This window comes from Amia ocellicauda, chromosome 4, assembly GCF_036373705.1.
Source record: "Amia ocellicauda isolate fAmiCal2 chromosome 4, fAmiCal2.hap1, whole genome shotgun sequence".
In the NCBI taxonomy this organism is placed as follows: domain Eukaryota; kingdom Metazoa; phylum Chordata; class Actinopteri; order Amiiformes; family Amiidae; genus Amia; species Amia ocellicauda.
The window spans coordinates 11,434,814-11,462,402 of NC_089853.1; the positions used below are offsets into that span (position 1 = coordinate 11,434,814).

Consider the following 27,589-nt stretch of genomic DNA (forward strand, 5'->3'; position numbering starts at 1 on the left):
TCATGGCCGGACGACGGTCTCTACTACGTTCCACCTGGCCAGTTCCAGTACTGTCGACCATCTTTCCAGATGTTCTCTCAGCTGTGGATCTCCGCTCTCTGACGAGGAGTTGGGGCTCCCTGGGCCGCTCAGCTCCCCAGAGGTCATGCTGTCTGGAATCTGCCTCTTCTCGCCAGCTGGCCTCGGGGGGTTGCTCAGGTCCCCGGAGTTGCCTGTCGCTGGCCCTCCCAGGAGAAGGGTGGCGTTGTTCCTGACGTAGCTGGAGCCGGAGCAGTACACCTCACTTTACATATTTTTTTAATCACACTCAAAAAGGGTAATCATTCAGAGACCCAGAGATGACAGATATAACAATGAAACATATTATAACAGGATAGCTTTGTGAGTAAGCAAGGAAGGCTCTGACACAGTAAAGATAAATCGTGCTCTTTATTTTGCACACACTCTTAAATTCTGCCTTTGCACAGGCAGAACTGGCAGTGGAAAGAACTGCCACAATATCAAGGAATATAGGGGGTTACTCCGGCACGAACGGACAAACTCAGGGGAGAGGAGATCAACATATAAGTGAATACAACACAAAGGGAAATGGACAGATAAACTTAGGACAGAACACAAAAAGGGTGAACTCACATTTTAACAGTAAAATAACAAGTATTTACAGTTCAGGGGTCCATTTCCCATTAGGCCCTGTGGGGCTTCCTCTTATGGAAGAGCCTGGGTGGTTCCGACTGTCCATGACTGTCACAATATGATTAATTTGTGTGTACAGTTTACCAAGTCATGCACATGCTTTCTCTTTAAGCAGTGCACATGCTTTTTGAATACACAAGCATGATTTAGTAGACTGTGCACACAAGTTAAAGCTTTAAAAAACATGTGTGCACTAATTAGGAAACAGTCTGCAAATAAATGTGCATGCAACTTCATGAACTGTGCCTACACATTCATTCATTTTTTTCCTTTTAACATTGTCAGCTCCGGGGACCCGTATAATCACAATTTGTATGCACTTTTGGACAGCATAATGATAGTGACCTACATCAGGTCTCTTCAGTTGTTGCAAGTAGCAGTGACCTTGGGCCAAAGAGAGGCCCATCGTCTCATCCCTTCTGTTTTGCATGGTGTCACATTAAAACAAAGTGGAAACAATGATTTAATCCAACCTAGCATTTTCTGAAACCATTTATCTCATTTGAAGAAGTCTCCAGCCACTGACACAGAGCAGTTAGATTTCAGCAGGTGCAAAACAAATTGTGAAGTCTCAAGAGGTGATTCTAAAAGGTCTGTATTATAGTATGGTAAAACCTGTGCATCTAAAAAATAAACATTGCATAGAATATATATATATATATATATGTGTGTGTGTGTGTGTGTGTGTGTGTGTGTGTGTGTGTGTGTGTGTGTGTGTAGATCCCAGATCAATTATCCAGCCATTTTGATTTAAAGAGAGAAAAATGTCAGTTGAGAAGAGAAAATAAGGCACCCTTAGTTTTCTATTAAGTGAGGACTGCAGGCATCATCAAAAAATCTTTTTGCAGGGATTTAATAAGAAGGATTTAATCAGGGTTTATGTGAAGTTCTAAATATGACTGACTGACTGATTTTAACCTGGTTTCATTTAGTAAGGTAAGAAGGTTTTGATCTTCAATACTTGTAGAGCTTTCCTACTAATATTATTGTATTAGATGGAATAGCTGGACCATATATTTTCACATATTTGTGTGTCTGTGTGTGTGCGTGTGCGTGTGCATGTGTGTCTGTATGTATGTATAGTGACTCCACGATGCATATCCGCTCCTAACTGCATTGTATCCAAGTGGAGCTGAATTACCCAGGGGAAGGACATGACCGATCTTCCCTGTGTGACTGGCTCTCCCCTCAATAAAATGGGGCAGTGCCTGGATTCCCATTGTGGAGAGGCAGAAATGAGAGCCTGAGAGACGAGTGTAGAGTAGTGTAGCGATGTAGTGTAGTGTAGTGTAGCAGTAAAGATTGTGTTTATGGACTTTGACTATTCTTTGGGATTTGGATTTGGACTGGTTGCTGTTGTGTTTGTGCTTTTCATTTGCTTATATGTGTTTAGTTTAAGCTCAATAAGGAGCTAGGGTTTTGATTGCCTTTTCTGTATGTCTTGTTTTCAGTTTAAGCACTGTATATATCACCATGTGTGCATCATTTATACCTGGTTTTCCCAATGTCTGTTGAAACACAAACTAGCACATGTTGATTTTTAGTAAATACAATAATATAGTTGTATCTTAATAAATACACTCCTCTAAAGTTCATTCCATGTCCAGCACTGACCCCGGTTTGCAGAGTGGACACTTAAACATAGCTGCTAAATCATATCTGTGGATTCTGTATGGCCACATATGTCCAATTTCGCTGGCCTTCAGAATCTTAAAAAAATATGTATGATTGTGCTAAGGGGTTGCAAAAGCTGCAAAATAAGGCCCTAAGACTCTTTTCAAGTTCAAGAGGGGGATATAGCCCATAAGGCAGAGAGTTAACAAAAAGAAGGTGGTATTTAGAGCAATTTGTCTTGGATAAAATGGTCTGAAAACAAACCATTTAAAAATTGTGTTGCATATCAACAGTGCGTGCCAGTAATGGCAAAGAACTGACTCCTAGGTTAGCTAAAATGACTCACACTCACAAAGAGCTTTTTAGTTCCCCTTAAATCACTGATTTATAAACACTTACAATCCAAAATCTTATCCTCAAATTGGAAGCTGTAGGCATTCAGGGTAATGTAAGTAGATGGATTATGAATTGGTTGATGTATAGGAAACAAAGGGTGTCGATTAGAGGAGTTGCTTCTAACTGGAGTGAGGTTGTTAGTGGAGTTCCACAGGGATCAGTACTAGGGCCTTTGCTTTTTCTAATCTATATTAATGATCTGGACTCTGGGATAGTTAGCAAACTTGTCAAATGTGCAGATGATACTAAAATAGGTGCCTCAGCAGATACAATCTTGGCAGCACAGGGTATTCAGAGGGACTAATATTCAGTTGTGGGCCGACACTTGGCAAATGAAATTCAATGTGGACAAGTACAAGGTATTACATGCAGGTAACAAAAATATCCACTATAATTACACTTTGGAAGGTACTGATCTAGATGAAGTAACACATGAGAAAGATCTAGGAGTCTATGTGGACTCCTCACTTTCTCCATCCAAACAATGTGGGGAAGCAATAAAAAAGGCAAACAGAATGTTAGGGTATATTGTCAAAAGTGTAGAATTTAAAACAAGGTCAGTAATGTTCAGACTGTACAATGCGCTAGTTAGACCTCATCTGGAATACTGTGTACAGTTCTGGGCTCCACACTTCAAGAAGTATACTGCTGCTCTAGAGGCAGTTCAGAGGAGAGCAACCAGACTTATTCCAGGTCTGAAAGGAAAGTCCTACTTGGAGAGACTGAGGGAACTGAACCTATTCACCCTGGAACAGAGAAGACTACATGGGGAATTGATCCAAGTCTTCAAAATCATGAAAGGCATCGACCACATCAAACCAGAGTAGCTTTTCCAGATCAGCAGGGACACACGCACCCGGGGACACAAATGGAAATTGAATACAAGGCATTCAAAACAGAAAACAGGAGACGCTTCTTTACACAGAGAGTGGTCACAATCTGGAACAAACTCCCCAGCGATGTGGTAGAAGCTGAAAGTTTAGGAACATTTTAAAATAGACTGGATAGGTTCCTTGGATCACTTAGATATTAATGGACACCAAACGAGCACGATGAGTCGAATGGCCTCCTCTCGTTTGTAAACTTTCTTATGTTCTTATGTTCTTAAGAACTTTCCAGAGTTCCAGGTGTTTTGATTAATTCAAAAATAATGAAAATGGAAAATGGAAAAAAAAAACATCCAAAATCATTTCCATCCTCATGGATCACATTTGTGTTAATTGAATAAGTGCCATGCTTAATTGATCAATAATTAACATGTTCTTTGTGTTCAGAAAATGGTTAGGAGCTTTAGGTTGACTTTTAAAACTAACTGGAATGCAGCACTCCCAGGCCAGGCATGGAGACCACTTCAGATTCAGATTGTCTAATGTGCTTCTTTGGCTGGTTGAGAGCAATACTGTAGCACACATGTCAAATACATAGGCGATGTCTTTGCAGACCAAAGCTGAAGGTAAATCACTGTCAGTATTTTGCAGTAGATAATTCATTATCCTGACCAGGACTGTCTCTTTTTTAATGTGCCCTAAAGCCAAAATGTGAGAACTCGGAACAGCACTCACAAGTGAATTGCCAATGGTGCTGTTTTGCTTGCATTTATGATGACACTGAAAGTTTGCAGATTTGACATTAGGTAAACAATGCTGTTGGGTCCCTTTTTTTACTCTTATTTGTTTAAGTATAGGTGGACTAATTGGACATTACAGATTACAGAGGACAGTATTCCTGTTTAAGACAAGAACATGGAAGGGTCCACCACGTATCAGACCATGGTAAAGTACAGCTTTAAGTGCAATAAAAAAAATATTTCCAGAAGTACACAAGCACAGAAATATGGACCAATCTGAACAAACTATATTATGTGATAAATATAACGTACTTATTACAATACTGATCGACCCAAACCAGTAGATGAATATTCTACAATACACACTCTGTCTCCATTTCCACAAATCACAGAGGGCTCTACAGTTTAGAGTGGCATGTAATAAAACCGTTTCATAACTAGTTGCTTGTGTTTCCCAATGTTCAATAACCTCATGATTGCTGATTGGGGAGCTGTTATCATTTTATTTGCGAAAATCCTAGTGTGAGAAATAATTAAAAATAGGTTTATCACCTCTGTTAGTCTCATAACATTCCTTCATATGTTCTTCAATCCAAATTAAATGGGTGCATTAAATGTCACTTGTGTAAGTTGTATTTTGCAATGCACAAGCTATGTGAACTATACATTCCTTTACTGTCCTGATTTTATTAATATTCAATTCGTTTTTTTGTTGTTGTTTTTTCTGAATGGTTGGTGGAGACAATAAAAGGACATAGCATCAATGAATTTGCCATCTCTTAAGGCCACGATACACTATGAAATTTCCATGTGTTCCGAATGTGTTCAATTTCATGGGATTTCATGAAAAGATGAAAATCAGATGAAATCAGATGAAATTAGATGAAATCATGACGCAATCACACGCTATATTAACGGCGTTTGGGAGCGAGACGTGGTGAAGTTTGGAGTTTTGAAAGAGAAAAGCAAGAAAGAAGATGGACAGTTTAATACTTTCTGTATAGGCATATTTAGTTATGGCAGCTACAGCCATGCTGTACATTGTGACAAAAAGAAGACGGCTTCACTGAAGTCTATGCAAGTGTACACTATGAAAGCAATAGTTTCAGTATTCAGTATATATTTGTCCAACATATTTGCATATTTGTTCAAAACTTGTACATTAATATTTTTGCGATATGTAACACGGATAGTCTTACATTGTTTCATGTGTGCATGTATGTATACAAAACGAAAACAAACACAAAACAACATTGTACACTTTGATAAAACTATTTAGGTTACATTGAATCAGGGGGATGCATACATCTGGAAGGCACACTATATGTAACGGTAAGGTACAACAACATAAATGACACCAAAGTCGTCACAGTATATTTCTAAAAAGATTGAATCGAGCATTTTTAATCAAATACAAATGTCCATTATAATTACTGGTGATTATATGGTTAACACTAGAAGCACCGACATTTCAAACTACCTACAAGAGCCAAAACTATAGTATAATAATGAAAACTAGCACAAATGCAGTAGTTTATTTAAATTGAAATATAAACATAAAACAATAAAATGATAGTTATAAATGACATCAAAGCGCTTTTAGTAGAGTTATAATCATGTTGATTGCTGAAACATGTTTTTCTACACATCATATATTAATATATTATTATCATTTATTTTATTAGCAGATTTGCCTTTCCTGATCGGCTCAGGAAGTTTCTAACTTTCCTTTGGAATTCAATGTTGATCTCGTTGGAAACCCGGGTCTCTGGATCAATGCCTTGATCAGTCACCGGTTTGATCATGAATGCAATTTTTTTTTTGTATTAGTAATTATTTCACCACAGTGTTGAAAAGCGCGTATTCTGCATTCATACTCAGCTTTAATAGACGGAGACATTTCAAGTTGCATGTCATTTAAGTTTTATTCTATTTTTATAACTGGTTATTTGTGTTATAATTGTCTGCTAAGATATGTGCATACCGATTTATACACCAGTATACACAGTTTATTGTGTAAAGTTTATTTTAGTATTCGTGTTTTCATGTTTATGTTTATGCGCTGCTTTTGAAAACAAATCAAGCCACAGAGCGCTTTACATAGTGATAAACATACTACAACAAACACACAGCAAAATAAAATAAATACATTTAAACATTTAACAGTTGAAACGAACTAAAATAAAGTAAACCAACATTAAGAAAGAAACAAATACTTTTATTGTATTTTGATGAATAGTGTTTTTATTGGGAGTTCCTAGGCTACTTCGCCGGTGTTGCTGGACTTGGACTGAGTGACACTTGTGTTGCTCATTGCTTGCTGTGTTGGTGGTGATGTGGGGGCGGGGTGCTTACAAGGGGGGCAAAAAAAAAATCATAGCACCGGGGCCCAAAGTAGTTTAATGTGGGCCTGGATACAGTAGCCATCCTATCCTGTCCAAATTCCTATCTGCTGTCCAAGGTTCCCAGTGACGTTGTAGATGTTGTCATGTGACATCCTTCTTGCTTTCTGATTGGATACTTGTCCATGGCGATTTCATGAAAAAATCTTGCGATTTCATGGTGAAATTTAGATGAAATTTTGAGGAAATTCTGGTCTGCATTCGGATTTCATGAAATCGGATTTCATGGAAATTTCATGAAAAGATTGGGTGTGGTCATCTTATAACTAGATGATTCTGATGGTTTACATAATTTATAATTAATAATTAAACTGCCCTCTAAAAAAACCAAAAACATAGAGAAATTCTGCCATGAGAAACAAAATGTACCAAAATAAACCAATTTTGTGTGCCTTGGCATTGCAGATAATTTGTTTTAACATGTAACACCTGTAAGCTTTTCATTTTGTTTGAAAGTATTTGAGGATACTTTTATGCAATATGTATCAAATGTGTCAATAAGCAAACAAATCATAATTAATGTGCATTTCTCTGCTATACAATTCAATTTTCAGAAAGACATCTATTGCTTGAGGATTATATTTTAACTACAGAGAACATAACCTAATAGCTTTGTCAAGAGTAGCCTAATTACTCTTTCCAGTGCTTAAAATAGTCCTTTTCACCATGATGTGAATTGTGAATAGATGCTCATCAGACATGTAAGGACATTAAATGAATACAATTAATACATAAATGCACCCTACTCTTCATTTTGTTGCACGTTTAATTCAATTTGCGTTGTTTTTAATTACTGCTTTTAATAAGTGCTGATTTCACTTAACACAATCCACAGTTCCATTCCAAGGACTTAATCATATTTCCCATCCATTAGTGTTGCTGTTTTGCAATTAAAATGATGAAAGGATAATGTTCTTATTATATTCATTACATTACACATGGTACCGATTTGGCAGTAAAATACAACAAATGCTCGTCCCCTCGTCCTTGCTTTAACTTTTACCTCACACTGTGTTGTCACGTCTCTTTTGAACAGGGGGATAGAAGCAGCATTATGAGGAAGGCACGAACAGGACTATTTTAGTCAGAACCCCACCAGCACATTCACATCACCTGGTTCTATTTTACATCTCAAAGCAGGGGAAGGTTGTCTTTGATGCCACACAAGAGCGAAAATGACATTCTATCTTGTTTTATTTCCTGCAAAAAATAAACACTACACTATTCCATTCCTTCCATTCCATTGCTGAAAGCAAAGACCACATTTTTGTTTTCATTTTTTATATATTGATGCTTGTTGACAGTCAGAATTGGTACAAAACCCTGCTCAGGTAACTGCTCACCAGGGAGCTGATAGGTACAGTAGATGAAGTTCCAATCAAATTATTTTAATTAGCCACACATAAATATATGGTATAATTAACAGCAGAGTTATCACTTTGCTGTATAAGTTAATGCACATGCGAAGGGGTGTCTCTTGTTGTATAAGAGATGTCAGCTAGTGCAGTTTGGATGAAAGGATTAGACACCAATATCTATACAGTGTAAAAATGTTTTGGTCCAGGATCCACTGTAACTGACCTACAGTAGCCGATCTGTGTTGTATATTCATGCTGGTTAAACATAATTAAACTTTTTTTAAAACAATATACATCCTGTGACACCACTATCATTTAAGTGTCCCAAAATGTAATCAGAAACTGACATTGTAGATGACTAATTATGCAAAAAAAAAAAAAATACATTATTTTAATAATAATTAATAATTTAACATTATTTCCATAATAGAAGCTCAGCTCAGCTCAGAGGCTCAGAGTACTCTACTGTTACCCCCCACTCATACCTTCTTTGCTGATTTGTTTGCTGTTGTGGCCCATTTAAATAGCCATTGAAGACAGAACACATATTTAAAATGCTAATAGTTTGATTCCAAAACATACGCGGTTAAACCTCTCTAGATTGCTTCAACAGCTGAAGCAGTGTACCTGCCCCCCCCCACTTCCTTCCTTGTTCATATGCTGACGAGTTCATAATCTAATGTAATCACTTTCAAGATGACAGCTTGCTCTGGTGCAAGGGAAGTGTCCTTGAGACTGCAGCCAGGCTGACATCACTCGGGGCTGTTACAGCGACAACTTTCTCCAAAACCTAAATCTGTATCAGTAGCTGGTCCCAGAATCCTTAAGAGACTTAACCACTGTTTGTTTATAACTTGTCAACTGTATTGTATGGGGTGTCTGGCAGCTCCTCGGACACCTCCAGAGGCAAAACTGTGGTCCCTGACATAATTGAGGATACCGACAACTGCTCCAAAGCACTGCTGAGCTAACAATACTACTCCATTCCAGTGTTCTTCAAAATCTGATCCTTGGGAGCCAGGGGGCTTCCAATTTTCATGCCACCTGACTGTATAATTAGTTAAATAAACTATTTATTCACTTAACTACATCAGTTTAACCCCTTTCCTAGGTCTAATGCAGGTGATGAATCAAAGAGACCTATACAATGTACTGAACTGTGGCGAGGATTGAATTTGAAGAACATAGCTCTATGCAATATATTTTTTGTCAGCAACCAGCGATGCATGTTTCCCAGCATGTCAGCCAGCTAATGAAATTGCAGCCCCTAGTCCATTACTTGTTACTTTAGTTTAACAAGCTTATGTAAAAAAAAGAGGATGTGTTACTGTTTCAAAGGAGATTAGCTTAGAATGAGATACTCTGCAAAACACACATGGGGTCATAATCAGAACATCAAACGCAATAGATTCACAATGTCCAAAATCACTTGCAGAGTTTATCATTTAGAGCCCCCACAGTGACTGCAGATAAGTGCAGCATGGTCTCAGAGCTGATTCTGTTATTTTACAGGGGTGCCCCGTGAGATTACAGACCACGTGGAGGCTGATTAAAGACTTGGGAGACTGGTGTTTGAGCAACCTTATCTTTCAGAAAATAAATAAACATTGGTTCTTTTTAGTTGCTGGGTAATCAGTAATACAAAACAAAACAAAGTACAGCACTGTGGCTGGGACAGAAATATCCAGCAAAACTGAAAATTGCATCTTCATGTTGGTAACTAAAGCTGAAACCTGAACTGAAGACATTAATTTAGTTTGAGCCAGAGTAACCCCAGGTGTGTGACTGCTAGTCAAACTGCCAATCAGATGTCTCCAGGGAGACAGCACTCCAGGCTTTTATCTAATTAAGTGCAGGGTCCCCAACAATATTTGGAACCAAGAAATGCCCTCCTTTTTGCAAGGTTATACTACTACTACTTATAGTAATAATAATAGTTATTATTATTATTATTATTATTATTATTATTATTATTATTAATATTATTATTATTAAATAGTAGTTTAATTAAAAGTACAATATGGGTATAAACACTATATGACCATTATATACATTGTTTCAGATTACTTATATTCCATTTTCAATTTAAAAAATGTTATAGATAACATGTGTTGCTTGTTTTTGTTTTTTTTCACCCCCCGTGCATTGAATCCAAATAGCAGTTTGTGCACCAGTTCTAGCCTATCAAATTAGACAGTGTTTTTTTGTCAATGTCTTGCACCTCGGGTTTGTAATGAATCACTGGGTTTGCCTTCTGTTGGTTGACCACTTGCATTGTTGTTGTTTTAGAGCCTTCAGCGAGCACAGTACCAACACTTACTTGTCACTGCCTGTGGGCAATGCAAGTGAACATGCAGCAGTTTGAGACAGGTACCTGCAATAGTGTTGTCAAACTCTGATGCTGGGACAGTTGTGTGCATCTTGCCGGATTGAACATCTTTTCTCTTTGGAGATGTCTCAGTATGGCTGGGGAATGCAGAAGCTATTCCTGTATCAAATGTAACTGCATTGCTGTTTTCAGTTCTTAACACCCTCTAAGGATGCATTGCAAAATATGCTTTGAAAATGTCGGGGTAGCAGTGTTTAACTAACTTCAGCTAGCATACAGTAAGTGCATTGCCAGAGTTATGAGACAGGTGGATGGATGGATTTGACTTTTAAATTCTGCTTTTAAAATACCTTTTCAACATGCTCAGGTGGAGAATACATGCAAGGCAATTGTGCCACTGAAGAAATTACCAGCCTCTTTGTCAGACAGATGATTATGCTTGTGATGTCCTGTTGTGCTTTCGAACAATTAGACTGAGGAAAACAGAGGGCTAGAAACTACAGAGCTTTTATTTCAAGTGGGGAAGTGAAAAACCTCACGGTTTTTCAAACAAGGTGCATCTGTGGAAACACATTGCTAATCTGTTGGCACTAGCTTTCATCAAACATGATCCATCGGCAGTAAAAACAAACCTATTGTATGACGGTGGGTCTTGACAGCAGAAAAGTAATGGTTTACACAGACGTTGAATTGCCTGGCTACAGAGATGTCAGTCTTCTGGCTCTTTGATATTGCATCAGTGAAGCCAAACTGACAGCTTGACAGAAGAAGAAGAAAAGTCTCTCCTCCCACTCAGCTTCACTTTCTCACATTACACCTCTGGTAAAGTAAATCATTTTGCAAACTCCTGGAGTGTGCTGTGTGCTTCTGCTGGTCGCTGCAGAAACGCCAGGCCAAAAGGGTGTACATATGGGGGAAAAAACACAAATACTTCAAATATGACGGAAATGTGTGATCCATATATTTTTCATATGCCAAAATGGCCCCTTTTTTGTCTATTTAAAATTTGGGGGATCTATTTTAAAGCTATTTCAATCTATCTATTTAGTAATCCATATATTCATTTTATTGGTGGAAAAAATATGGTAAGATAATTTCTACAAGATATTTTTGACATATAAAATATATATATGAATTACGGGTAAAAATATATTTCAAACATATCCCATATATTTACAATATACAAAAAATATAAGGATCACACATTAGTATGGTATTCAGTTCAAGACTTTGACCCTCACCTACCGCTGTCTTGACCTCACTGCACCAAGCTAACTTCAGTCCCTCGTCTCTCCATACATCCCCTCCAGACCACTGCACTCCTCCAGTGCCAGAAGACTAACTCTGCCTCCTCTCCACTCTCCTTCCTCCAGAGCCGCTCCTTCTCATCCCTGACCCCTAAGTGGTGGAACGACCTGCCCACCGAAGTCAAAACAGCAGGGTCCTTGACCTCATTCCGGCGCTTACTCAAGACACATCTCTTCCGACAGCACTTGTAATATTAGTCCTCTGTCCCTGCTAGATAGCACTTCAGCTTATTATGCTCCTTGCGTTCTTGATTGTTTTCCTCCTTGCTCCCTTTCCCGTAGCCCTCATCTGTAACCCTACATCTTAACAGCACTTAGCTTTCACCGTCCAGGATGTAGGAAGTCTATTACTGTACTTGTGTAAATTGTAAATTGGAATTTGTAAAATGTATTATTTTGAATTGCTATGTTTTAGCTAAGTTGAATTTGTAATGGTTGATGCCTTGTACTTCTCTGTATTTTTGCACTTATGTTGTAAGTCGCCCTGGATAAGGGCATCTGCCAAGAAATAAAAATAATAATATATATATATATATATATATATATATATATATATATATATATATATATATACAGTACTGTGCAAAAGTTTTAGGCAGGTGTGAAAAAATGCTGTAGAAGAATTGATTCTGTTTTGAAGGCAAAGGGTGGTCACACCAAATATGGATTTGATTTAGATTTTTCTTCTGTTCACTCACTTTGCATTTACTTAAATGATAAATATAATCTATTAGCATGTCTATTTTTTAAAGCATTCTTACTGTATACATATATATACTGTATGTATATATATATATATATATATATATATACATACACATATATATTATTCTGTACGGGTGATTCACAAATAGTGGCTGCAGGACATGCAATGCCCACCAGGCCCACCAATTCAATATTGTATTGTACCTAATATTGTATCCACATTTAAGTATAATGTCTAAGTCATAAAGTCTAAAAAGAAATCAGAGGAGGGAGGGTAAAGTCATTAATAGATATATAACAACAAATTATCCAACGCCCACTTTGGTATCTGTAACCTTTTTGTTTTAATCTATCTAGTTGTGAGTCACCAATGCTTTCTCACATTCATTTTGCAGTTAATGGATGTGCTTATAGGCTCAATGTATTACCTTTAGTAAAATTCAGGTAGGGTGACCTAATTTCAAAAATAATTATGTTCCTGGTTATAGAAAATGTAATTTGAGAACGCAGTGCTGCAGAGACACAGGTCTTCCCAGAGAATCTAGAGAGCCTGTACGCTGAAATACCTAACAAGCAAATATACAGGTTATTTAAGCAGCCTACACATTATGAAAATTGAATTATCCTAAAAGACATCATCTATATATATAATGAGAGCAGATATAAATGTAAGGGCATGGCTCCTGCTAAATAATGGTCTACTTACAGAAAACAGAAAATTAGATATTATTTGATTTAGGAGGACAGACAGATCTCATGGAATACCATAATAAAATAACAATTATAATAATACATCTGTGGTTCCCTTATGAACTGTTGGTTTATTAACTTACTGCTAAAAATACTGCTTCAGAACACAAGTAGTTGGAGAAAAGGCAAGCTACATTACAGCAGCAACAGCCACATGAATAATAATTATTATAATAATGTAACATAAGTTACAAAAATATGCTGTCAGAATGTATTATCAGTATCTGATCATCCATCAATCCATTTTACCTTGCTTCTGACCAAGGAGTAGGACAACTGTGTATCACATAACCATTACCAGCACTCCCAAACACAGCACCGTAATATGGCGAAGTAAAAGCTATGTAAGAGAAGTGCATTCAAATGCAAACATTTTCTTTCATGTGCACAATTAACGATTCAGGGACACTTAGAGAAACTTTGTGAGAAACATTTCTTCCTTCAGATGTCTGGAATAAGTTTTGTACTAAGCTTTCTACCTATCAGATCTCCCAGCCAAGTGTGCAGAGTATTTAATTTACAGACTTTGGGTCACTCAGGGCACTCGACTGAATTTCTTCTTAGCAAGAATGTATTACTGTGCCTCGATACCTTGAATAAAAATGAACTCTGATAACGCAAAATAATGAAAATCCACAGGTTTCAAACATGTAATTGTACCTGGGATGCCAAAGGTTAAATCTTAACATTTTCTCATAACTGCTACTGCATTAGAAATATTAGATGCCAATCAGTCTCGCTGCTGTGTTCTTTATGATGTTAGTGTAAGGGAAATTGGAATCTTTATCTCTGGTACAGTTCGTGAGCTGCTAGACGGAGCAATCTCCATGCTCAACATGTCTCCTTTTGTTAATTACACAGTGTGGAGTGCTGGCTGACTTTGCCGACTGAAAGCAGGTGTCAGTGTGCACGCCTGGGAAAATAGGATATTATAAATTAACTTTCCAAAACGGAAATTTAGGAGACAGCCTGATGCCCAACTTCTCAGAGAATCTCCTCACGTAAGTGCCACCCTATACAGAAGCAGCTGTCTGTCTCCTGTCACTCTGGTTGGGTTGGTGGGAAATTTTAAGGGCATTGTTCAGAAGTTATCAACTCGAGTTCTGGAAATCCCACTGCCTATCAGTTCACTTTCTCTCAGGTATGACTGATTTTCAACTATTATTTTGATTTAATTTAAAAACAGTCATTTGCAATCTGAAGCACAAACAAAATTAAAGTCTGTATCTCCCTAGATAAACTCTTAGTAGAGAGGAGTTAGGAAATGTGGTAGAAAGAAATTTCCATTCTGACTGTGGAGCTATTTAAAATCTCCATTTCTTTAAGAACGTAACTTATACTAACCTAGTATCATTACTTAAAAACAACAGCATGGCTATTCTACTTAAACGCCCACTGCAGATTTGAATTAATGGCTGGCAGTTTATTATAATGGTTTGAAGAGGCCTACAGAAAGAAGACACGGATGCAAAAAATGCAAGTTCCACTTTCTAAAGTAATATATATATATAGTCCATTTTGCTGTGAAAGCAATTTTTTCCCTGTACTTTTCTTTTCTTGTTTGCTACCAACAAGCTCTGCTTTCCTTTCTGAGTTGCCTGATAACCTTAATACCACCATGCTGAGTTATAAAATGGACCCTTTTTTTCCCCACTATCTCTGATTCTCCAATACGTTCAGCATTTAAAGACTGGTGATCATTTAATGAATAATGCAGTGGTGCCTGGAAACAAACTGCAGTGGAATCTTGGGTGGAATGCTAAACACAGTTCTGTTTGTGTATTGTTTGACTCCCTGGTGTCCACAGTAGGGGGTCTTGCATTTCTTTCAAGACCCATATTAAATAACCATTTTAATTTGACAACTTGGAAGTTTCAGGTTTTATGCTAAAATATTGTACACAGGATCACACATAACTGCCTTTCTCACCCTTTTTTTTACATGTGTCTAAAGGTTGTATTAGGTCAACTGAAAATGAAGACACAATTATATGCAGGCCCACAAGAAAGATAATTTGTACAGATTGTGGAAGTAGAAACATTCACTTTGTTAACCTCCTCCTGAGTAATGAGTGTTAGGGATAATTAAATTCTTAGCACCCATCTGAAAGTAGCTGACAAGTACCAGTTAGTTCTAAGCGGTGATGGAATATTGCCAGGGGCAGTCTGTGGTTCAAAGAATTCACATTGGATAACAAGTAATTTTTTCACAAACTATTAGCAATGACTGTTAAATCACACACAGAAAGGCAGGTTGCGCAGCTTCCTATTAATACAAGCCTTAAGAGGTAGCTATGTTGTGGCTGTTCCATAGGGATACAGTGCATTTGCCCTTGGGATATCACGTCCGGCAGATACCGTGGATTTACTCCATGCTGAAGAAGCCTTACTAGTGCTATAGATTAAGGCCCTCATATTCCAGAGTTGGTAAATTATTTACTATTATGTAAGGGCAGTATGTATCTTTATTTTAATTACTGTTACATACTAACAGCTTAAAACTTCAAAATATAATAAATTGAATTAAAAATGCAGGACTTATTCGTGAGAAGATAATTTATCAACTTTGGAAAACCAGGCTCTCTGTAGGTAACAGGTGCAAACTAATCTTTGGTCAACGTAAGGTGTGGACATTTATCAATTAAAACTGGCCAACACAGGGGCATGACACAAGACTCCTAAAAAATATGCCACCATGACCTGACAGACATTCAGATCACTTCTGCCACCCATAGTCATACCACTGAGTCTTGGCAGCAAAACAAGGCAACAACACAATACAGCAGAAACATAGAACAGAAATAACAATAACAAGGCAGCAACACAACACAGTATCAACTAGAAAAACACAACAAAGTATGGTTGACACTGGTATCACGCTACATGTAACTGCACATGTCAGCAAGAGTGACCCTAATTAAGCCCTTGAATGAGGGAATAGATATAAAATTCTTAATCTTAAGACCTTTCTGCAGAGTGTTCCAGTCACTGGCTACAGCAAACTGGAAAGAGGAGCGGCCCAGGGACGTATGCACTTTGGGAACCTTTAGCAGAATGTGTCTGGCAGACTGAGTTTGGTATGTACAGGATGAAGGTTGAATTAGATTACTAAAAGAGTGAAGCCTAATAGAGTTTTATAAATAAACATTAACCAATGGATCTTGCGACGTGTATATAAGGAAAGTCAATTGACAGAGGAGTACAACATGTAGTGATATGTTCTGTAAGGAGAATTGGAAGCAAATCTAATGGCTGGGTTGTAAAGAACATCAAACCGCTCAAGAGCACCCTTACCTGCCGACCTATATACTAAGTCTCTGTAATCCAGCATGGGGAGGATTATCATTTGGACCAGTGTAAGTTTGGCAGCTGGAGTGAAAGAGGAGTGATTCCAATAAAGGAAACCAAGTCTAGACTTTACCTTTGCCTGCAGCTTAGATATATGAAGTGAAAAGGACAGTGTATTATCAAGCCATACTCACAGATATTTGTATGCGGTAATTACCTCAAGCTCTAGGCCCTCTGAGGTAACAATAATGCCAGGGGGGTGGACATTTTTCCTTCCAAACCACATAACCTTGGTTTTGGAGGTGTTTAAAACCAGGTTTAAGGAAGAAAAAGCTTGTTGAACACAAACATATGTTTCTATGAGAATTCTATACCATCTGGTTTGGTAGAGGAAACAGACCTCCTCCCTTTTATCTGGTAGCCTCCGGTAGCCCCTGGTAACCTTATCTGTATGTCCAGAAGACCAAAAGGGACCTGTCCTCTTATTGGCTCCTAGCCAAATTCGAAATGACCCCCACTTCTAAATTATTTTAGCATAAGGCACCCAAGTCATGGTGGTGGCAAAATGTTATTGGTTGGAAGGAAACCTTATTAAAGGAAAACAAAGAGAATTTTAGTTCTCTTAACTTCTTCATCCTGCAATGAGACACAACAAGAGAGGGCTGGAGGGAGAGAGAGAGAGACACACCGCTGCCTACATGACCAGACTGAACTAAGGTGTCCTGTGAGGAGAAAGAAGAAAATGGGTATTATCTGTTTCTTTCAGTAATCCATCAGAAACTTAATATTACTTATTTTCAGTAATATAATTGAATGATATTAGTTTCCTATTTTTGTCAAAATAAATGATTATTGCACATCTGTGACTTGACCGCATCTTCCCTCTAAAAATAATCTTAAAAGAGAAACCAATTGACCTATGAGTTTTCAGTTTATTTAGATTGACTGAAAAACCAAGCATTCAAAATTCTCTTACAATGTATTTTGTGCTACATATGTCCTCTTCCCATACAGTGAGGGAAAAATGTATTTGATCCCCTGTTGATTTTGTACGTTTGCCCACTGACAAAGAAATGATCAGTCTATAATTTTAATGGTAAGTGTATTTTAACAGTGAGAGACAGAATAACAACAAAAAAATCCAGAAAAACGCATTTCAAAAAAGTTATACATTGATTTGCATGTTAATGAGGGAAATAAGTATACAGTATACAGATCAGCAACAATCACAAAAAACACATTTGAATATATCCTTCCAAATCATATTTCCCAGCATTCCATATGTAATGAGACTACAGTTGGCCTCCAGTCACTAGGGGGGGGGGGGCGAATTGCACAACGCGTCTCATCAGCAGTGGTATTGAGCGAAAACTTACCAGTGCATTTGACCAGTTGTTGACTGACTGACTGCAATCTGTACTCACTCACTCATTCTGCTCTACTGTTATTTTTCAGGTAATAATAATAATGTAATGAGCACCGCTTTTCTCAGGCTCTCGTTGCGGTTCCACCACGCTGTGCAGCAATAACGGAGGAGGTGCAGGTTACAAACCAACCAAGAACTTTATTTTACAGGCTTTTCAGGCTGGAGTGATTTCGCTGGCTGACTATATCTCTGAACAGCAACTCTAGCTCTACTACTACTCCAACTACAACTCAACTGCCACGCAGGCACCGAGCACCACTATTTATTACCTTGCACCCCGTGACTGGCTCCCCCAATCACGGCAGGCCCCGTGTTCCTGCGCGGGGCCAACCCCTGACCCCCGGAAGTAACAAAACAAGTTGCCTAAGCATAACAGGAAGTAACAGGACCCTCCAAGTCCCGGATCACTAAAATAATATGAATTCCCTCACAAGTTTAACATGTAAATAATGTTATGGTTAATTAGCTAAGTAATCGGTGGTATGCAATATATAACAGAAGTTAGCAAAGGGAATGGGACCGGAGTTACCTAGCGCGTGTTACGGTGGGGGAAAGTTATGTTCAAAATAGGGTTTATATGGTAGTTAAGAGATATTGTGAGTTTATAAAAGTTACTGGGATTAATCTTTCTTTTGGAATAAAGTACAGAGAAAGAAACAGCATTGTTGTGAAACAAATGAGGCAATTATGATCGCACAAAATTTAGTGGCCACTCTCTCACAGTACGGCAAGCGTGCTTGGCAGTCAGGCAGATGTAACGTGATGGAAGCCATTCTGCCGTACGATGGGAGCCACCTGCCGTACTTGGGAGTGAGGAGTTTAGGCAGACGGAGATCGCTAGTGACTGTGTGTGGATGGCTAGAACTTGCAGAAAGGAAGTAAAAGGCAACATATGGTAATAAAGAAGGGGAAATCTGTGAAAGCTGATTTAATAAACAAAGTTCTACAGTGGTTTATTTTGGAATGTGGTACAAATTGTATTCCTGATTGTATTCACAAAAATGGAGAGAAAACTTAGTGCATTTGACCATTTTTTTCAGGAATAAAAGCCATTTGCTTGGAATATCAACTCCCAGTGTCTTTATTTAATACCACCCTACAGTCAGGGTGTAAAACATAGACCCCGTTCACACTTATTAGGCCGGCCCTGGGCCGCCTCAAATTTAGTCCGGTTTTTTCACACTTTTTCACACGTTCACACTTGCGGTTTTAGGAGGCCTAAGTGCGTTCACATATGCGGGCGAAAAGGCGGCCTAAACGAAATGCATGCCGGGAATAAACAAATCTGCTCAAACAAACCAGTGACGCAGGACATTAGGTCTGCTTACAGGTGTATGCGCTGTATTTATAATCACAACTTATTAATATTGATTGGCTATTGTTCAGTTATATATGTTATTTGAAAGTAATCTTACCCTTTGCAGCCGAAGCTTTCTAAAATAATTAAAAATGTGCTGGTTCAATGGGGATCTAATTCATATATTTCCCTTTTCAAATGTCTATCTTCGGTTCTGCAAGTTTAAAAGTGCTGTTATACAATTCACCCGAAAGCGAAGCACCTTTATTAGGACACGTGCATTAAATCACAATAAATCGTATGCATCGAAAGCAGCCTCTGTGATGCGTCTATAGTGATATCCTCATAGACAGCAGCGCTGGACACTTCCAGCGGTTTGTTTTTTACCTTTATCTTCCAACCACATTGTAAACAGTGCTTTCATTTCTGCAGTTTTTACCTCTAATGCTGGCATTTGTGATTGTACTGCTCAGCTCAATATAACTGCATTTCGGATTGCATAGTAAATAACTGGTCTCGTATTAAAATGCAATGCACTGATTTGAATGGAAACCTGCTTCGGTAAAATTTATATCGTTTTAATGCAAAATGCAGATAATTAATAAAGTTATCTGGTCCCGTTCACAATTTCACAATGCAATTTCCACGTGTAAAATGCATACTGTTACATTTCAGACTTCAATCATACTTCGTACAAGAAAAAACAATAGCAAGTTTACCAGCTACACGCTTTTATTTTAATCGACCGAGTAGTTTGAACTGTTTACATTATAACTCATTACATAGCCTTAATATACACTCACCTAAAGGATTATTAGGAACACCTGTTCAATTTCTCATTAATGCAATTATCTAACCAACCAATCACATGGCAGTTTCTTCAATGCATTTAGGGATGTGGTCCTGGTCAGGACAATCTCCTGAACTCCAAACTGAATGTCTGAATGGGAAGGAAAGGTGATTTAAGCAATTTTGAGCGTGGCATGGTTGTTGGTGCCAGACGGGCCGGTCTGAGTATTTCACAATCTGCTCAGTTACTGGGATTTTCACGCACAACCATTTCTAGAGACATTCAGATGGTAGAGTCAGAATTTGGCGTAAACAGAATGAGATAATGGATCCATCATGCCTTGTTACCACTGTGCAGGCTGGTGGTGGTGGTGTAATGGTGTGGGGGATGTTTTCTTGGTACACTTTAGGCCCCTTAGTGCCAATTGGGCATCATTTAAATGCCACGGCCTACCTGAGCATTGTTTCTGACCATGTCCATCCCTTTATGACCACCATGTACCCATCCTCTGATGGCTACTTCCAGCAGGATAATGCACCATGTCACAAAGGTCGAATCATTTCAAATTGGTTTCTTGAACATGACAATGAGTTCACTGTACTAAACTGACCCCCACAGTCACCAGATCTCAACCCAATAGAGCATCTTTGGGATGTGGTGGAACGGGAGCTTCGTGCCCTGGATGTGCATCCCACAAATCTCCATCAACTGCAAGATGCTATCCTATCAATATGGGCCAACATTTCTAAAGAATGCTTTCAGCACCTTGTTGAATCAATGCCACGTAGAATTAAGGCAGTTCTGAAGGCGAAAGGGGGTCAAACACAGTATTAGTATGGTGTTCCTAATAATCCTTTAGGTGAGGGAATATAAAGATGTGAGCTAGCAAAATGTAACAGCACATTTAAGGCTATAGATTGATATCACATTCAAACAATACAGAGACAATACTGTGTGTCCTGCAGCGGTGCAGCTGTCTTGGTGCCCGTGTTTACTCTGTGTTTACTCTGTGTTTATTCCGCGTCTCTCAGGCGCGGGTCTCTGGGGGCGGGGCTTGAGTTGCGTCACACGCTGACGCTTTCCACCCGGCCCAGGGCCCGGCGCGTTCACATTTACATTTAGGCTGGCATTAGGCTGGGTCAAAAGCGGGACTAGCCCAGCCCAGGGCCGGCCTAAATCTATGACCCCGTTCACATATAAATCTATATAAAAATGTATTTAACATGCTAATTAAAGCTGCATAATTATGTATGTTTTGTGTCCTTTATGATTTTGATTCTAATGGTTTCTGAGGAAGCTTACATTATTACTTATAGTTCCAATTACAGTAGCTTTCCCCACAGTATCCATCTGGACATGAAGGACGCAAATGGCCTGGAAAATAGTAATGTCACATTTAGTACAATAATTAAATTAAACAATGAATTGGGCTACCTGAAACTGCAGATCAAAAGATCTGTGAACTGGAGCTATATTTGGTTGTAGAACCATACATTGGACATATTTTAATGGAGAGAATGATGGAAACAATTCTCATTCAACCCAAACAGCTTATGCATTTTAATGTTTATTTGAGCTTTTGAATTATCTGGCCATTGAAATACATTTCACTTCAAATTAACAATTAATTGACATGGGTCTGATTAATAGCAAGCTCTGGCCAGAGGGACATCAAGAGGCTTCAGATCTTGTCAGACCTTGTCTCCCAGACCCCACTGCTCAGAAGTCAACAAAAACCTCCCAGAGGTAGAAGGCTATCAAATGCCTTATTATATTAAAACGTAAATTTGAAATATGGAACCAGATTAGTACTGTAACTATTCCTCTTCTAAGCAGGGTAACAGCATTCTCTTCTCTGGTCTGACAACATTCAGACATCCTTCCCTCCTTCACAGACCCCCCCCAGAGTGGATTCTAAGTGGACTACCTACAGTAAAACCAATAATGAAGTTGCAGGTGTAATGGATGGATTCTTTTAAGATTTTGAATAACATGAATTCCATTAACAACTGGATCATCCTGTCAAACAATGAATAACGATAGGTTGTGTATGCAACCCCGGTTATCTGAAAAAGGAAGCACTGCCCAAGGGAGAGGGGTTTCCTCGCACTTCCGTGGGAACCCGATCGAAACGTCACTCTATCAAAGCTGGCATTGGCCCCTGCGCTCGTCACAGGTCCCTTCCCACTTCCTGTTCTATAAAACGTGACATCAGCGCAGGTTCATCCTCATTTGCCAGGAGCCAGGACTCCTGCACAACCTTGCAACCCTTGGGCAGTGCTTCCTTTTTCAGATAACCAGGGTTGTATACGCAACCTATCGTTATCTTTCAAGTCGGAAGCACTGCCCAAGGGGGAGGGTTTACTGTATAACAAAACCGTCGCTAGGGAGGAGGCAGCGAGTTGATAAGGGAGCCTGCCCCGAGGTGCACCGCTAGGGGACCTCGGCAACATAACTCCAGACAGTAACCTCAGGGGCGCCGTAGGGCCACACCTGAGCCGTCCAGGAGCGAGGACCATAGTCACGCTCTACCGGGAAGTGTCTGCAAACAGCATATACAAAACGGGGCTATAGAGGTTAACACTTACGCCCTCCGCTTACAAGAGCAAGGCCGGCTGCTCTACTAGTGCAGCTAGGAGCAAGGCCGCAATCTTCTTGCACAATGTCTGGAGCAGGCAATCAAGCACTTGTGCAGCCTCTGCGCAATATCATGGCAGTGGACCCCTGATCCAATAGGAGCGCGGCCACAGACCCAATGAGAAAAAAAAATACAATATAATACATAGCTGGCTAGTCAACAGAGTAGCCGAGCTGAACAATATATAATACATACATATCGCGTGACAGCAAGACCTTCATGCTGTCAGCGTACAGCACAAGAGCATCCAACTCAACTAAACAGTACAGAGTGGAAGAGCTCCATTGTGCTGACAATTTAGATTTCGTACAAACAAACTATATACCCCACGGGGCGCAGAAACGAACTCATGCGCCGCCCATGGAACACAGGAGCAGTTGACGTCTGCTGGTTAGACCGGCTAACGCAGGGCAACATTAGCTCTACTGTGTTAACAAAGGAATTATATACACAGCGAGGCAGCGAAACTCAAGCGCCATCAGCTGGGAACAGCGGCAGTGAACTCCATTCTACAATTTCAGAATGGAGCCACAGTCCTGCTGTTTAACACATAATACATATATACACATATATACATCACAGGGTGCAGGAGCTGGCTCATGCGCCACACGTGGAACACAGGAGCAGTTGACACCTGTCGAATAGCGCAGCTAACGCAGGGCAATTACAGCTCTAACGTGTGAATAAATTAACTATGTACACAGCGGGGCACTGGAGAACTCAAGTGCCCTCCGCTGGAGGACAACAGCAGCAGTACCCTGGTCTATGGCGAAATACAGCCAGAGTGGGCCACAGACCTGCTGACCAATACACAGAGCGGGGTACAGGCCAAACGCATGCACCACCGTAACACAATTATAATGAAAGAACTATATACAGGGCGGCCTCGTAAGGCAACATGCCTGTAGGCCGCATGAGAAACACCGGGAACACATCTACAGGGCTGTCTGTACATCCAGGAGCAGCTCGCGTGGGTGCTCGACTGGAAGGCATAGTCCGGTGGAAGGGAAAGACACAGTTCACTAGCTCCCTCAGGATGCACTTACAGGAGCAGACTGGGAGAAAAAAGGCAGGAGCCAGAGCCCGCAGGCTACTGGGGCTCGACTGCAGCCAACAGCGGGTTCCCAATGGAATGGACCGGTCCTGTCACATCCAACCTGTAGAACTGGGCAAATGTAAGCGGCGAGGCATTCCAAATAGCACCTGTTGACAAGAAATGGAGACAGCACTTTCGGGAGGAACGCAGGGTTAGGCCGAAGCGTGACCCTGGAGCCATCTCCCGCAAAACAGACACACAATGGGTGTACGGACAGGGCGTGTAACTCACTCACGCGTTTTGCAGAGGTGATTGCCAGCAAAAACGCTGGTGTCTTAAGTGACACCAGCTTCAGCTCAGCTGAGTTCAGTGGCTCAAATGGGGCTTGGGAAAGTGCGTCCAGCACTACATCAAGGTGCCATGCGGGCAGTGAAAGGGTTCGAGGAGGCTGTAGCCGTCGAGCTCCCTTTAGAAACTGCACAGCCAGAAAATGAAACCCAGGACGCTCGCCATCAATCCGAATATAAGATGTGGAGATGGCCGCCAGATACACTTTGAGTGTGGACGGGGACTTGCCCTGGTCCAACAGCTCTTGTAGAAATTGCAATATAACCCCGATGGGGCAATTAATTGGGTCTTGACCGCCGTCTTGGCACCAGGTGCCAAACGTCCGCCAGCGGTAGGAATACTGCGACCTCGTAGAGGGAGCTCTCGCCGACTGAATAGTGGCAACTACTGCGTCCGACAGACCCCAGGCAATCAATTGCTCCCACTCAGGGGCCAGGCCCAGAGCTGGAGGAGGCCCGGATTGGGGTACCAAAGCGTGCCCTGCACCTAGGACAACAAGTCCGCTCTCACTGGGAGCTGCCAAGGCTCTCCATGGAGGAGGGCGATCAGGTATGCGAACCAGAATCTGCGAGGCAACTGTTGGGCTATCAGCAGAACTGTCACTCGTTCCCTCCTGACCTTTTCCAGGACCACCGGGAGAAGGGGGAACGCGTAAAGGAGACAGCGCGGCCATGTGTGGGCTAGAGCGTCGATCCCTAGGGTTCCTGAGCGGTCTTGGACGGAGAACCATAGTGGGCAGTGTGTGGACTCTGCCGAGGCAAAGAGATCCACGTCCGCCCTGCCGAACCGGCTCCACAGTCGTTGTACCACAAGCGGGTGGAGGCGCCATTCCGAGACCGGGGGGCCTCCCTGAGAGAGGAGGTCCGCCGCCGTGTTGGACAGGCCTGGGAGGTGAACTGCTCTGATGGAGCGGAACCGTGGCTGCGCCCACAGAAGCAGATGGCGTGCTAGACAGAACAGTCTGCGCGACCGGAGACCTCCTTCCCTGTTGCTATAGGCAACCACCGCTGTGTTGTCCGTCCGGACCAGCACACGTCTGTCCCACAGGACTGGCAGGAAATGAGACAGAGTACTGCTTGTAACTCCAGGATGTTGATATGGAAGGCCCGTGCGGGCGCCGTCCACCTGCCTCGGACTCCATGTCCGTCACAGACTGCTTCCCAACCCTGGTTGGAGGCGTCTGTCATCGTGAGTGCTCGGTGGTAAACTGGCCCCAGGGGCACACCGAGGGTCAAATTGTGGGGGCTCCGTCACCAACGGAGCACCTTCCAGCACGCCGGAGTGACTGTGACTCGGCGTGCTCGATCGCGGTGAGGGTGCATCCAGAGAGACCTGAACCACCACTGCAACAGCCTCAACTGGAGGAGGCCGAAGGGGAGGGTCTGTGATGCAGCCGCTAGGAGGCCCAGCACCCTCTGGCAAAGGGACACCCTGACACGAGCTCTCAGTCGGAAGAGGAAGAGACAGGTGTGTATTGAGGCAACTCTCTCTGGCGCCAGCATGGCGAGCATGGCAACGGAATCAATGCACAGTCTGAGGAACTGTGCCTGCTGAGTTGGCGTCAGGCGGCTCTTCTCTCGATTGACCCGAAGGCACAATTCGTAGAGGCGGCCTAAAATCAGGTCCGTGTGTATCCGAACCTGCTCCCTCGAGTGAGAGCAAACCAGCCAGTCATCTAGATAATTGAGGACGCGGACCCACTGGCAATGCAAGGGGGCTAGCACGACATCCATGCACTTGGAAAAAGTGCGTGGCGCTAGCGACAGGCCGAAGGGGAGAACAGCAAACTCGAACGCTTGGCCCTCGAAGGCGAAGCAGAGAAACTTCCTGTGTGTCTGCGCAATGGGGATGTGAAAGTAAGTATCTTTCAGATCCACTGTGGTGAACCAGTCGCCGGGCTTGATGGCCTGGGACATGGTGCGCAGGTTGAGCATCTTGAAGCGCAGCTCCTTGAGGTGGTGGTTCAGGTGCCTCAGATCCAAGATGGGGCAGAAACCGCCCTCTTTCTTGGGCACAAGGAAGTATGGGGAATAAAATCCCTCATGCTGCCCCGGCTGGGGCACTTCGCGGATTGCTCACTTCTCCAGGAGAGTGGCAATTTCGACGCGAAACGCTGCACACTGCAATGGGTCCCTCACTCACATCCACACCACGCCCTGGAAGGGGGGTGGACGTGTCTGAAATTGCAGGGAGTAGCCAACTGATATAATTTGGAGCACCCAAGAGTCTTGGGTGCAGAGTTGCCAAATGGAGAGTTGCTGGGGGGTGTAAGGGTGGGCCAGAGGCTGCTGGAACGCCTCAGGGGTGGGGCTCGGGTGGTGGAGGAGGTGGGGTCAGGCCAGGTCCCCTCCTACCACGAGCTGCCGTGGGCCGACGGGGGCCAGGGCGGCGAGCCTGGGGGGGTGCCTGCCTGCCAGTGAGGCGCTGGCGGAGATTGGCAGGTGGGCGGGGCTGTGACCTGGACTGTGGTCCGGCCTGTGGCCTGGGCTGTGGCCTGGGAGCTATGTATTCCCCCTATGTATTCTCCGAGATAGGGGGCGGGGTGGGTGATGTGCCATGTTGCTCTGAGGGCTCCGCCAGCTGAGCCAAGTACAAAGCCAGCAGGCTTTCCGTATTTTGGAGGCGAGCCGCTTGGGCTCCAGCCTCATACGCCCTCCGGAGCAGCTTCTCGTGACGCGACACTGCCTGTTGGGGCAGGCCAGGTCGCGTGGCTCTGCGTACAGCGGAGGTAGGGAGACAAGTGCGGCTATGGTGGAATTTACGCTGGGAAAATCCACCAAGCCCGCTTCTGCCGCACCCTGGGTCCTGGCATAAGCCTCCCCTCTCCTGGCTAGGGCGGGGGCTGTTGCCGGATGGTCCCAGGTGGCCCTCAGCTCATCGAGGAGGTCAGGCAGCAGCGGGAGGGCCCATGTGGGCCGCTGCGCGCGCTGACCCCTCTCGAACCTGGTGCGTGGCAGGGCAGGATCAGAGGGCCAGGGGAGCTGAAGAGACTCCACAGCCCTCTGGATGACTGCCCAGAACTCCCTGTCCTGTCCCATGGGAGCAGGAGGGGATTCCATGCTCAATGGAGGAGGAGGGGTGGAAGCGACCGCCTCAAGCTCTGAGTCCTTGTGAGGACCTCCTCCCAGGTGGCCCATCTGCTGCCCTCCTCCTGGGATGGGGCAGACAGACTCCCCTCAGTCTCCCCAAGCGGGGTGTGAGCTGGCGGCGGAGCGTCATGGTGTGGGGGGTGTGGCACCTGTTGCGCTGCTTGCGTCGCCAGGAGAGCGCAGATTTGGTCCGGGAGCGACAGCCGGCGCGACAGCCGGCGCAGCAGCGGGAGTAGGTGCCGCGCCTGTCCCCAGCACTACCATCCTGGAGGAGGAGACGGAGGGGCTCGCCACCGTGCCCAGTAAGATGGCGGACCTCCGGGCGCGCCTTGGGGACCCGGAAGTTGCGGCCAAATCGCGCCCGCTGTCGGTGCCCAGACAGACGAGGCATAAGACTTCCCCACTCCAGGCAGGCAAGGTGCGGTGGCCGCAAGCGGCACAGTGGCGGGGGCGAGAGGAGCTGAGTGCTGAGCTCACATGCGCATGCACAGGGAAACGTGCAGCAGAGTCGCCGATCAGTGTTTGCACCGGGGGCACACAACAACTGAAAAGCCTCT

The 27,589-nt window shown here is 42.4% G+C and overlaps 1 pseudogene; it reads right to left on the reverse strand.

Moving 5' to 3' along the window:
• Nucleotides 1-27,002, reverse strand: LOC136747474 (uncharacterized; annotated as a pseudogene).
• Nucleotides 27,003-27,589: the final 587 nt, after the last annotated feature.